The 14769-nt window shown below is 48.4% G+C and overlaps 1 protein-coding gene across 1 annotated transcript in view; it reads left to right on the forward strand.

Annotated features, from left to right (window-relative positions):
- INTS2 (integrator complex subunit 2) overlaps nt 1-14769 on the forward strand; it is a 146811-nt gene that overhangs the window by 99731 nt on the left and 32311 nt on the right. The gene's annotated exons all lie outside the window — the stretch shown is intronic.

Consider the following 14769-nt stretch of genomic DNA (forward strand, 5'->3'; position numbering starts at 1 on the left):
AAAGTTTGGGGAAGAAAGGGAACGGCACATGATCCAAGGCACACCACATCCTCTGTAAAACGTGGTGGAGGCAACGTGATGGCATGGGCATGCATGGCTTTCAATGGCACTGGGTCACTTGTGTTTATTGATGACATAAGAGCAGACAAGAGTAGCCGGATGAATTCTGAAGTGTACCGGGATATACTTTCAGCCCAGATTCAGCCAAATGCTGCAAAGTTGATTGGACGGCGCTTCATAGTACAGATGGACAATGACCCCAAGCATACAGCCAAAGCTACCCAGGAGTTCATGAGTGCCAAAAAGTGGAACATTCTGCAATGGCCAAGTCAATCTCCAGATCTAAACCCAATTGAGCATGCATTTCACTTGCTCAAATCCAGACTTAAGACGGAAAGACCCACAAACAAGCAAGACCTGAAGGCTGCGGCTGTAAAGGCCTGGCAAAGCATTAAGAAGGAGGAAACCCAGCGTTTGGTGATGTCCATGGGTTCCAGACTTAAGGCAGTGATTGCCTCCAAAGGATTTGCAACAAAATATTGAAAATAAAAATATTTTGTTTGGGTTATGTTTATTTGTCCAATTACTTTTGACCTCCTAAAATGTGGAGTGTTTGTAAAGAAATGTGTACAATTCCTACATTTTCTATCAGATATTTTTGTTCAACCCTTCAAATTAAACGTTACAATCTGCACTTGAATTCTGTTGTAGAGGTTTCATTTCAAATCCAATGTGGTGGCATGCAGAGCCCAACTCGCGAAAATTGTGTCACTGTCCAAATATTTCTGGCCCTAACTGTATATATATATATATATATATATATATATATATATGTATATATATATATATGTATATATACCGTATATACTCGAGTATAAGCCGACCCGAGTATAAGCCGACCCCCCTAATTTTGCCACAAAAAACTGGGAAAACTTATTGACTCGAATATAAGCCTAGGGTGGAAATGCAGCATTTACCGGTGAATTTCAAAAATAAAAATAGATCATTATTTCCCCATAGCTGTGCCATATAGTGCTCTGCACCGTTCATATTTCCCCATAGGTGTGAACCATATAGTGCTCTGCACCGTTCATTGTGCCCCCTAGCTGTGCCATATACGGTGCTCTGCACCGTTCATTGTGCCCCATAGATGTGCCATATACGGTGCTCTGCACCGTTCACTGTGCCCCATAGCTGTGCCATATACGGTGCTCTGCACCGTTCACTGTGCCCCATAGCTGTGCCATATACGGTGCTCTGCACCGTTCACTGTGCCCCATAGCTGTGCTGTGCCATATACGGTGCTCTGCACCGTTCACTGTGCCCCATACATAGCTGTGCTGTGCCATATACGGTGCTCTGCACCGTTCACTGTGCCCCATAGCTGTGCTGTGCCATATACGGTGCTCTGCACCGTTCACTGTGCCCCATAGCTGTGCTGTGCCATATACGGTGCTCTGCACCGTTCACTGTGCCCCATAGCTGTGCTGTGCCATATACGGTGCTCTGCACCGTTCACTGTGCCCCATAGCTGTGCTGTGCCATATACGGTGCTCTGCACCGTTCACTGTGCCCCATAGCTGTGCTGTGCCATATACGGTGCTCTGCACCGTTCACTGTGCCCCATAGCTGTGCTGTGCCATATACGGTGCTCTGCACCGTTCACTGTGCCCCATAGCTGTGCTGTGCCATATACGGTGCTCTGCACCGTTCACTGTACCCCATAGATGTTCCACATAAATTTGTGCCGCCGCTGCCGCAATAAAGAAAAAAAAAACACATACTCACCTCCCTTGATTGCAGCTCCCGGCGTCTCGTTCCGGCGCCTCCATCTTCCCGGCGTCTCTGCTCTGACTGATCAGGCAGAGGGCGCCGCGCACACTGTATGCGTCATCGCGCCCTCTGCCTGAACAGTAAGAGAGCAGAGACGCCGGGAAGATGGAGGCGCCGGCCGGGAAGATGGATCGGCGCCCGGCGGCTGGAACGTGGACAGGTGAATATAACATACTCACCTAGTCCTGGCGATCCTCGCGCTGTCCCCTCCTGTCTTCGATGCCGCAGCTTCTTTCTCTATCAGCGGTCACCGGCACCGCTGATTAGAGAAATGAATAAGCGGCTCCGCCCCTATGGGAGGTGGAGGCGCTTATTCATTTCTGTAATGAGCGGTCCCACGTGACCGCTGAAGAGAGGAAGAAACTGCAGCGCCGAAGCCCGTGGGACGGCAGGGACAGCGCGAGGATCGCTGGGACTAGGTAAGTATGCCTCAGCGCCCTCACCCCCTCACCCGCCGACCCTGCCGCTACCGTGACTCGAGTATAAGCCGAGGGGGGCACTTTCAGCCCAAAAATTTGGGCTGAAAATCTCGGCTTATACTCGAGTATATACGGTATATATGTATATATATATATATATATATATATGTATATATATATATATATATATACATATATGTATGTATATATATATATATATGTATATATATATATATATATTACATATATATATATATATATATATATATATATATATATATATTACATATATATATATATTACATATATATATATATTACATATACACATACACACACACCCATAAATAAGTATTTCTCCTTCGCCACATTGGGGGACACAGGACCATGGGTTATGCTGCTGTCACTAGGAGGCTGACACTAAGCTGAGACAAAAAAATGTTAGCTCCTCCCCTGCAGTATACACCCTCATACTGGCTTTCAGAGACCCAGTTCAAGCTTAGTGTCCGTAGGAGGCACACTGTTTTTTAATTCTACCCGGACGAAGGGGGCGACGGATTCTTTCATGGTCCGATCTTCCCCGAACCAACAACAGGCGAGCACGGGAGTTTCACCTCACCGTACCCTCTCCTGCGACGTGGGAGCCACTGCCTGAGCTGACCTTTTTTGGGCGACGGTCCCTTTTCCGGGCGCCGATCTCCCCATGTTGTACAGACGAGCACTGGTGTTGTTTACCTCCAGTATCCTCTTCTGCAGCCAGGCCTTTTTATTGCCGGACATCTGCCCTGTCCACCAGGTTCTCCCTCGGCTGTACAGAGGCACTATTCCCGTGGCGTCGGTGCAGACCACACTGCATCACCACTGTCTATGCGTGATTCAGGTGGTGGATGGTTCCTCTCCACCCCCCTATCTGGGGCTGGTGGATGGAGGCTTCCAAACCCCTGCACCGTCCCTGCCATTTCATCCTAGGCACTCCTCACCTCATCGGGGTAAGTGTCTCGTGGGGGGAAGGGGGGTCGCCGGTTCTGCGGTCCGGAGGGCTCCTCCTAAGTAGCGGCACATCGTTTGCTCTGGGCCCCTTATTTTCGGCACTTTGCGGCCGAATCCGCAAATTTAGTCCCCGGCTTCGGCCTAGCCGCAGGGCGCTGCCGATAGGCTCTGCCTACTCTTTCGCGTCATTCTGTGGCGCCGCCCCCCGGTCCTGGCGCTTCTCGCCGCCTCCGAGATCTCTCTCCTGATCTCGGCGGCCGTCTTGGTTTCCCTCACTGCACGCCGCAGCTCAGCCCTGCCGCAGCTTCTAGGCGACACAGCGCCCACGTGCAGCGATTTTATCCGACTTTCTCTTCGTCTTCTCAGGCGACACAGCGGGACACAGGACCTGGGTAAGGAGACTTCGTCAGCCTCTCCTCTGCAGTGCCGCCCTCTGCTTCCCTAGCTTATAGACCCTGTGGTCTATTTTTTGCATTAGGTACATCATGTCCCAGTCAAGGTCTAAAAAATCCTCTAAGGTGCATACGACCTTTTTTTCTGCGTGTACCACCTGCCAGGCCCCACTTCCTCGGCCTCAAAGTTCCCCCCTCTGCTCTGCCTGCGATGCTCCATGTGCCCAGGAGCCCTCCACCGCCTCCGACTCCGGCGTACGTAGTCCCCACCCCCCCCATGGGTCGCTTCACTTTCGCAGTCCGTGGATTTTTTAGCCAACGCCATCAAATCCATTCAAAACCCTCCTGGGGAACGAGGCAATCCGTTACAGGTCCTAAGAGATCCCTCCGTAACGGGAATCGTCGGCCAGCATGGGCCGCTCTCTCCATAAAGAGGCATGGTCATCCAGAAAACGGATCCGCACTACCTCTCCTGAGCGCTCACCTCGCCACTCAGATTCTGGCAGCTCCACCTCTCGCTCACCCTCTTTGGGGGCTCGCAGCGTGCACGACTCTGAACATGAGTCTGAAGTATCATTAGACCCGGAGGCTCCGGAGTTTAGAGCTACGGTTGACTCCCTCATTGTAGCAGTCAATCACGCACTTAAGGTGGACGATGACTCTAATTCCGCTCCGGAACACGCAGTCTCTTTTACCAGAACCAAGCGTTCTCATAAGACTTTTGCCTCTCACCCAGATTTTCTGGATATAGTCAGGCGACACAGGGAGCGTCCGGATAAGCGTTTCACGGGAAAGAAGGACCTGGTATCGAAGTATCCCTTTTCAGCAGATCTCGTGAAAGACTGGACGGATCCCCCTATAGTAGATCCTCTGGTCTCGCGCCTTGCTTCTAAAACGCTTCTTTCCGTTCCGGACGGCGCTTCAATTAAGAGTCCCACTGAACGCCAGCTAGACTCTCTAGCTCGCTCAGTGTACTAAGCCTCAGGTTCTTCCCTATCCCCCTCCTTCACCGCGGCTTGGGTGGCCAAGGCAATGGTTTCCTGGGCGGATGCTCTAGCGAAATCCATTCATGAACAGGATCTCCCGGCTGAGATGGCGGACCTGGCTAAACAGATAGCCATGGCAGGTGATTACGTGATGTACGCATCTCTCGATGCAGCGAATTGCGCAGCATCGGCGGCTTCAAACGCCATCACTATCAGAAGGGCTATTTGGCTCAGAGAGTGGTGCGCAGATTCCTCCTCTAAAAAATCTCTGGTCTCTCTCCCTTTTCAGAGCGGGCGCCTTTTCGGTGAAAAGCTTGACCAGCTTATTTCCGACGCCACGGGGGAAAGAGCAAGTTCCTTCCCCAACAGAGGCCCAAGGCGGCCTTCCAGCGCCAGCCTTACTTTCGCTTTCGGCCCTTTCGTACCAGCCTAGCCTGGTCCAGTCCGACCGGTTTTTCCAGATCGGACCGATCCGCTAGCGCAGACAGAGACGCTCGTCCCTCCTTCAGGCCGAATCCGTCCTGGCGAGGAAAGCCGAGGCAGTCCAGAACCAGAGGTTCTAGACCCCCCAGATTCCCGTCTCAATGACTCGGGAACGGAGCCAGTCAATACCACCAGAGTAGGCGGACGCCTACTCCTTTTTCAGCAAGCCTGGCTCTCTGTCGTTTACGACGAATGGGTCAGGGATCTGGTATCGTCTGGCTACAAAATAGAGTTCTCCGCTCCTCCTCCAACTCGGTTTTTTCCCTCTCGTCTCCCCAGTTCGGGAGCTCAGTCTCGCGCCCTCCTTTGCGCCATTCACTCCCTCCGCCAGAGCGGGGTCATTGTTCCGGTTCCGGAACACGAGAGGTTCAAAGGTTTCTACTCAAACCTCTTCGTCGTGCCAAAAAAGGATGGAAAAGTGCGCCCCATTTTGGATCTGAAGCTCCTGAACAAGTGCGTAAAAGTACGGCACTTCAGGATGGCATCGCTCAGGTCAGTCATCTCTTCGATGGAAAGAGGGGAATTCTTGGCATCGATAGACATCAAGGATGCCTATCTTCACATTCCGATATTCCCGCCACATCAGAGGTTCCTCCGCTTTGCCATTCTAGAGGACCATTTCCAGTTCAAAGGCCTTACCCTTCGGTCTTGCCACGGCGCCCAGGGTATTCACGAAGGTCATGGCGGCGGTCATGGCCATTCTTCATTCTCGAGGAGTCGTCGTGTTACCTTACTTAGACGATCTCCTCATAAAGGGTCCGTCTTTTCAGGCCTACGAGGCAAGCGTCCACATTACCCTGGATTCTCTTTTGCGCCTGGGCTGGTTGATCAACTTGGACAAGTCCTCTCCCGTTCCTGCCCTGGAATGATCCTGGACACTTCAAGGGGTCTGGTCTTGCTTCCTCGGTCCAAGGCCCAAGCGCTTCAGCAAGGAGCCCGAACGCTCTGCCATCCTCGCCCGCGAACCATTCGGTTCGCCATGAAGATCCTGGGAAAGATGGTTGCAGCAATCGAAGCGGTTCCTTTCGCTCAACTCCATCTCCGCCCCTTGCAACAGGCTCTGCTGGACAACTGGGACAGGAGTCTCCCATCTCTCGATCGTCCTGTCTCCACGGGTCAGACAATCACTCGTATGGTGGAGCCTGGGTCCATCTCTTCTCCAGGGGAAGTCCTTTCTCCCGATCCGCTGGTTAGTGGTAACTACTGACGCCAGTCTCCTCGGCTGGGGGGCGGTGTTTCTTCACCACTCTGCCCAGGGCCGTTGAACAGTTCAGGAATCGAGACTCCCCATCAACATCCTGGAGATTCGTGCGATCAGACTTGCCCTGAGTCGCTTTCACGCCCTGCTCGCGGGTCACCCAATACGAGTCCAATCGGACAACGTCACGGCGGTGGCTTACATCAACCACCAGGGGGGTACCCGCAGCAGGGCGGCGATGCAGGAAGTCTCTCACATCCTTCGTTGGGCCGAAACCAACCATTCCACCATTTCCGCGGTGCACATTCCGGGAGTCGAGAACTGGGCGGCGGACTTTCTGAGCCGCCAGGGCCTTGCCTCGGGGGAGTGGGAACTCCACCCAGAGGTCTTTCGACAGATCTGTCTTCGCTGGGGGACCCCGGACGTGGATCTGATGGCGTCCAGATTGAACGCCAAGGTCCACAGCTTCATTGCGCGTTCTCGGGATCCCCAGGCCATAGGAGTGGACGCGCTGATTTCACCGTGGCATCAGTTTCAACTCCCATACGTGTTTCCTCCCCTTCCCTTACCGCCGAAGGTGATCCGAAAGATCAAGACGGAGGGAGTTCCGGTCATTCTGGTCGCCTCAGACTGGCCACGCCGCGCTTGGTACGCGGAACTTGTTCAGCTCATAGCCGACGTTCCCTGGCGGTTACCAGACCGCCCAGACCTGCTTCGCCAAGGACCGATCTGCCACCAGAGCTCAGGGCCCTACGTTTAACGGCGTGGCTGTTGAAACCTGGATTCTAACTTGAGCCGGTTTCTCTCAGCAGGTCATTCCAACCATGTTAAGTGCTCGCAAGGCGTCTTCCGCCTCCATTTACCACCGCGTCTGGAAAACTTTCTTCTCATGGTGCAGGCTCCGAGGTCACCCTCCGCTCGTTTTCTCTATCCCTTGCATCTTGGATTTCCTTCAGTCCGGTTTGGACTCCTGCTTGGCACCGAGTTCCCTCAAAGGCCAGATCTCAGCGTTATCCGTGCTGCTCCAGCGCAGGATCGCCGCCAACCTTCAGGTCAAGACCTTCATTCAGGGAGTCTCTCATGTGGTACCCCCCTACAGGATGCCGTTAGAGACCTGGGATCTCAACTTGGTCCTGGGGGTTCTTCAGGAACCTCCGTTCGAACCCCTTCAAGACGTTCCGCTCTCTGTCCTCTCCTGGAAGGTTGCCTTCCTGGTAGCCGTGACATCCATCAGAAGGGTCTTTATCCTGCCGGGCTCCTTTTCTTGCCTTTCATCAGGACAAAGTAGTCCTACGTCCTTCCCCGGCTTTTCTTCCAAAGGTGGTCTCATCTTTTCATCTTAACGAGGACATCATTCTTCCCTCCTTTTGTCCGCAGCCCAAACATAGGGTTGAGAAGGCCCTTCATACCCTGGACGTGGTACGGGCCCTCAGGAGGTACATTTCCAGAACGGCTCATTTCAGAAAATCGGACGCCCTTTTCGTGCTCCCGGAGGGTCACAGAAAGGGTTTGGCTGCGTCTAAAGCCACGATAGCCAGATGGATTCGATCTGCTATCCAGGAATCCTATAGGGTCAGGGGCAGCCCTATCCCGGCGGGGATTAGAGCACACTCCACTCGGTCGATGGGTGCTTCCTGGGCCATCCGGCACCAGGCAACAGCGGAGCAGGTTTGCAAGGCCGCAACGTGGTCCAGCCTGCATACTTTCTCAAAGCACTACAATGTTCACATTCACTCCTCTGCGGACGCGGCCCTTGGCAGGCGTATCCTGCAAGCGGCCGTGGCGCATCTCTAGTCAGATGGTACACGGAGTTATTTGGTTGTATTGTTTCCCTCCCAGGGACTGCTTTGGGACGTCCCATGGTCCTGTGCCCCCCAATGTGGCGAAGGAGAAATAGGGATTTTTGTGTGTACTCACCGTAAAATCCTTTTCTCCGAGCCACTCATTGGGGGACACAGCACCCACCCTGGTAGCCTTACGGCTCGTTACCTTTTTTAGTTTTTGACTGTTTTGTTGAAATGTTATACTCTAATGTTACTTGATATATTGTTGTTATTATCCTACTGCTTTTGCACTGAACTGGGTCTCTGGAAGCCAGTATGAGGGTGTATACTGCAGGGGAGGAGCTAACCTTTTTTTGTCTCAGCTTAGTGTCAGCCTCCTAGTGACAGCAGCATAACCCATGGTCCTGTGTCCCCCAATGAGTGGCTCGGAGAAAAGGATTTTACGGTGAGTACACACAAAAATCCCTATTTTAATTTATTTTTTTTAAATAAACAAAAATACACACATTTGGTATAGTCGTGTGAGTAAAGACCCAACCTGTAAACTGTCACACTGGTTAACCTCTTCAATGACATCATAAAAAAGGCAAAAAAACATTATTTTCCATCATACTTTTGGACAAATAGTAGAATGAAACACGATCAAAGACAAGTGTAAATAAAAATGATATATCTGAAAACGTCGTCTTGTCTCGCAAAAAACAAGTCATCATATAGCTCCATCAGTGGAAGAAATAAAAAAAAAAAAAAGAAGCTATAGTTCTCAGAAGAAAGCAATGCAAAAATAATTCTTTTTTCTATAAAATAGTTTGTGTAAAGGTTCTGAAACATAAAAGAAAGATATAAAATGTAGTATCACTGTAATCATACTGACCCGAACAATAAAGCTTATTTTACCACACGTAGAATGGCATAAAAAACCTTCCCAAAAAATTCCTGAATTGCTTGTATTTGTTCATTCTGCCTCCCAAAAAATCAGAATTGAAAGCAAACAAAAAACATTATGTGATGGAAAATGGTACCAATAAAAACATCACAAAAATAAGCCCTCACATGACTGTCGGACGAAGTATGGAAAAATTATAGCTCTCAAAATATGGAGATGCAAAATCTTGTTTCTGCAAAAGAAAAAAAAAAAAGCAGCGTCTTTTAGTGTGTGCCAGCAGCCATAGAAAAAAAGTTATAAACCTGGTATTGCTTTAATTGGACTGACCCGAAGAAAACAGTCATCTAATCACTTACACCGCACGAGGAATGGCGTAAAAAAATAAAACCAATTCTTCACTTGCCGTTGATTTGTTCATTCTGCCTTGCCAAAATTGCAGTAAGGCTTTGCTCACATTTACCCTTGCGCTCTACGCTGAGCGCTTACAGTAAATCTCTGAAATATGTAATTCAGACGGAACCCCTATAATGAGGAATATGGAGGCACTGTGGACGCCATCTGGTCTATGAGTTGACGGTGTCCGTCTTTTTAGGCATGCATAAAAGCGCGATCCGCCTCAGTTTTGTGCACTTCTGAAAAGGACATCGCTGAACGGAGGCCAGATGAGGTCCAGAGTAACTCTGCTGCCTCATTATAGTGTGGACTGGTTGGGGCGTGTTATTTGGAGATTTAGATCAAAACCCCTATGTAAGTGCTTAGCGTAGAGTGCAAGATAAACATGATCCAAAATGTTATATAAAATGTTCAAAATAAAACTTCAACTCAATCCACAAAAAAAGCCAAGTCCCCCACTCAGGTCCATCCTCTGTTAATGGAAATACAGGAGGCTTCCATGTTACTGGTAGCACAAAGGCTCTGAAAAAATGTTATGGCTCCACGTCACCCCCCAAAAGAAATGTAGCATATCTTTCACTCCCAAGTACAAATCCCCCCTCCTTCTGAACCCCACAGTGTGCCTATAACACATTTAGTGTCCACATGTTTGGCATTTCTGTAGCTATGAGTGCCTGCCTAAATTATGGGTGCATGCCTCCAGATGCACGAGCTGGGCACCACAAGGTACGGGAACTACAACTCTACAATAGCATATTTGCAATTTCCACTCCACAACATCCACTGCTTCTTGTTTCTAGAAAGCACCCATGGAGTCAAATCATCACTATACTTGTAGATAAAATTCCCAAAGGGGTATAATTTCCAAAATGGGTTCAATTGAGGGGGATTCTGCTCTCCTAGCACTTAGGGTCTGTGTATATGGAGTCCACAAATTACTCTATGAAAGTCTGCGCTCAAGGAGAAAACTGAAAAAATGTTATAAACATCGGCACCGCGCTTGGGTTATTAAAGAAATGCCATTACCCTAATACCCCTGGGTATGCTGGTGAAAACATGTGTCCTGCTGCAAACGAAATATGAGATGTCGCGCTAAAAGTCAGGCGATGCACTGCTATGTACTTAGAATGAGCCCCTTCTAGGAAACAATGTTAAGGGGCCAAATGGAAAAAAATTATATATAATTATATTCTTGTACATAGGGGCAGTATTATAGTAGTTATATTCTTGCACATAGGAGCAGTATTATAGTAGTTATATTTTAGCAGGACACGTTTTCACCAGCATACCCAGGGGTATTAGGGTAATGGCATTTCTTTAATAACCCAAGCGCGGTGCCGATGTTTATAACATTTTTTTGGTTCTTTCAGAAAGTGGCACATGTTCTGTGGCTACCAGCAGCTGGGTTATTGTGTTAGGTTATCCCCATTTATATAGTGGGTTGAGGTGTAGAGCACCGGTGATAGTGTTTTGTACTTTTATTCAAGGAGAAAACTAGTGCTCCATCTCTCCCGAGTCTCACCATGTGGCTAAGCAGCACTGTTCAGCCACATGTGGGGCAGTTCTACGTTCAACAGAAATTGTTGGCCAAATTTTGTTATTTTTACCCATTTCCCCTTTAAGAAAATGTAAAACCTGGAGCTGAAACTAAATTTTTTTGTTAATAATGTAATTTTTTTTTTTCTTGACGGCACAATAGTATAAAACTCTGTGACACACCTGTGGTGTTAATATGATCACTGCACCCCTCAATGAATTTGTTGAGAGGTGTAGTTTGTAAAATGGGTTCACTTATGGGGGATTCCACTGTTCTGGCACTTCAGTGGCTCTCCCAGTGGGTCATGGAACCCGCAAACCATAACAGTAAAATCTGCACTATAATATAGCGCTCCTTCACTTCTGAGCTTTGCACTGTGCCTGAAAAGTAGTTTTCGACAACATATGGGGTATCAGTGTACTCAGGAGAAATTTCACAACAAGTTTTGGGGCCCATTTTCTCCTGCAATCCTTGTGAAAATGAAAAAAAAAAAAAAAGGCTAAAACATTGTTTTGGGGATGTTTTTTTTTTCTTTTCAATTTCACAGTCCAACGTTGGAAAATTCTGTGACGCAATTGGAGGTTCAAGGTGCTCACCACACATCTTGATAAATTCCTTGATGTGTGTAGTTTCCAAAATGGGGTCACTTGTGTTTTTTTTTTTTCACTGTTTCGGCACATCATGGGCTCTCCAAACGCGACATGATACCTGAAGACCATTCCGTTAAAGTCTGCGTTCCAAAAACATCACTACTTCCTTTCCAAGTTTTCCCCCATATATGGGATATTGGCGTACTCGTAAGAAATTGCAAAACAAATTTTTGGGGTCCATTTCTCTTGTTACCCTTGTACAAATAAAAAAAAATTGGGGCTAAAAACATTTTTGTGGGAAAAATGTTTTTGCTTTATTGAATTTTCATGGCTCTACGTTAACTCCTGTGAAGCACCTGGGGGATTCAGCACATCTAGATAAATTCCTTGAGGGGCCTAGTTTCCAAAATGGGGTCACTTGTGGGGGGTTTCCACTGTTTAGGCACATCAGGGGCTCTCCAAATGTGACATGGCATCTGCTCTCGATTCCAGACATTTTTGCTTTCAAAAAGTCAAACAATGCTCCTTCCCTTCCGAGCCCTGCTGTGCATCCAAACAGTAGTTTTCCCCAACATATGGGATATCGATGTATTCCAGAGAAATTGCACAACATATTTTTGGGTCCATTTTCTCATGTTACCCTTGTGAAAATAAAAAATTTGGGGCTAAAGTCAAAATTATTTTGAAAAAAAAAGGAAAATGTTAACTTTTTTCCTTCCACATTACATTAATTCCTGTGAAGCACCTGAAGGGGGTTAATAAACTTCTTGGATGTGGTTTTCAGTAGTTTGAGGGGTCCAGTTATTAAAATTGTGTCACTTTGGGTATTTCCTGTCATAAAGGACCCCGAAAGTGACTTCAAATGTCATGTAGCCCCTAATAAAATAAAAATAAATTTGTTTGGGAAATTTTGTTAGAGAAGTTAGAAATTGCTAATAAACTTTTAAGGCCATGTTCACACAGTGCGTTTTTGCCGCTGCGGTTCCGCAGCTGTTTTCCATGCAGGGTACAGTGTACTGTACCCTATGGAAAACAGGAACCACTGTGCACATGATGCGGGAATCGGGAAAAAAAGCCGCGCTGAATAGCCGCGGTAAAAAAGAAGTACCATGTCACTTCTTTTTTCGGAGCCGCAGCGGTTCTGCACCCATTGACCTCCATTGTGAGGTCAAACCCGCAGTAAAACCCGCAGATGAAAAAAATATCTGCGGGTTTTACTGCGGTTTGTGGTGCCGAACCGCTGCAGCAGGAAGTGCGGGGAAGCGGGCGGAAGTGCGTGGGCGGAGTGTGGCTGCCCCCCCCCCCCCCCCCCCCCCCCCGTGCTCCGATCCCGCCCCCCCGTGCTCCAATCCCACCGCCCTGTGCTCCGATGCCCCCCCCCCCCCCAGTGCTCCGATGCCCCCCCCCGTGCCCTAATCTCCCCCCCTTATACTTTCCCGGTGTCCGTCCGTCTTCTCCCTGGGCGCCGCCATCTTGCAAAATGGCGGGCGCATGCGCAGTGCGCCCGCCGAATCTGATATAACCTATCTCAGTGATCAAAATAAAAAAAAATAGTAAATGACCCCCCCCCCCCCCCCCCCTTTGTCACCCCCCATAGGTAGGGACAATAAAAAAAAATTAAGATTTTTTTTTTTTTTTTCCACTAAGGTTAGAATAGGGGTAGGGTTAGGGGTAGGGTTAGGGGTACGGTTAGGGGTAGGGTTAGGGTATTTTCAGCCATTTTAACTGCATAGAAAACTGCATGAAAAAAAGGATCAAAAAAAGGATCAAAAAAGGACAAAAAAAGGACCTGCGTTTTCTGCCAAGAGCTGCAGTTTTTTAAAAAACAGTCCTGAAAAAAAAAGGATGGAAATCAGGAACGTGTGAACATACCCTAACTCTTCTAACTTCCTAGCAAAAAGAAATTGTTTCAAAAATGCAGATGTAACGTAGATGTGGTAAATGTTATTTATTAACAATTTTGTGTGATATAACTCTGGTTTATGAGCATAAGAATTAAAAGTTTAATGTGAAAATTTTTGCCAAATTTCTGATTATTTTCACAAATAAATGTAAGTCATATTGAACAACTTTTACCACTATCATAATGTGCAATATATCATGAAAATCAATATCAGAATCACTGAGTTATGTTTAAGCTTTCCAGAGTTATTACCACATAAATTGACATCGGTCAGACTTGTAAAATATGGCTTGGTCCTTAAGGTGAAAACAGGCTCAGGGGTGAAGATGTTATGTCTCCAGGTTGTTGCTACCTTCGGGGGTGAAGAGGTTATGTCTCCAGGTTGTTGCTACCTTTGGAGGTGAAGAGGTTATGTCTCCAGGTTGTTGCTACCTCTTCTGAGAGCAGCATAGTGTAGCAAAAGAGATCCTCATTTCCACAGTGTATCACTTTGCATCACAATCTCTTCACCAAGTAAGCTATCATGTATCAGGTAGCAGAGCTCAGAAGGATAACCCACACCAGGCTGTCTATATATAGTCTATTGACAGTGAGCTGCTTATCAGAGGAGGGGGCATGGTTGGAGGGAGTATGGCCATGCTGCTGTAGTCCAGCAGTTATATCTAGTGTTAAAACCTTTACTATAAGTAAACAGCATGCAGCCTGACAAGTGACCCATCGATGAATTCGGCGATTCAGACCTTGCCTCTCCTGCTGTCTTCAGATTACATGGCAAAAATCTGCTGACAGATTCCCTTAAAGGGAACCTGTCACCCCGAAAATCGCGGGTGAGGTAAGCCCACCGGCATCAGGGGCTTATCTACAGCATTCTGTAATGCTGTAGATAAGCCCCCGATGTTACCTGAAAGAGGAGAAAAAGACGTTATATTATACTCACCCAGGGGCAGTCCCGCTGCTGGTCAGGTCGGATGGGTGTCTCCGGTCCGCTGCGGCGCCTCCTATCTTCATTACAAGACGTCCTCTTCTGATCTTCAGCCACGGCTCCGGCGCAGGCGTACTTTGCTCTGCCCTGTTGAGGGCAGACAAAGTACTGCAGTGCGCAGGCGCCGGGCCTCTGACCTTTCCGGCACCTGCGCACTGCAGTACTATCCTCTGCTCTCAAGAGGGCAGAGCAAAGTACGCCTGCGCCAGAGCCGTGGCTGAAGATCAGAAGAGGACGTCTTGTAATGAAGATGGGAGGCGCCGCAGCGGACCGGAGACACCCATCCGACCTGACCAGCAGCGGGACCGCCCCTGGGTGAGTATAATATAACGTCTTTTTCTCCTCTTTCAGGTAACATCGGGGGCTTATCTACAGCATTACAGAATGCTGTAGA

This window comes from Ranitomeya imitator, chromosome 3 (genome assembly GCF_032444005.1).
Source record: "Ranitomeya imitator isolate aRanImi1 chromosome 3, aRanImi1.pri, whole genome shotgun sequence".
NCBI classification, from domain to species: Eukaryota; Metazoa; Chordata; class Amphibia; order Anura; family Dendrobatidae; genus Ranitomeya; species Ranitomeya imitator.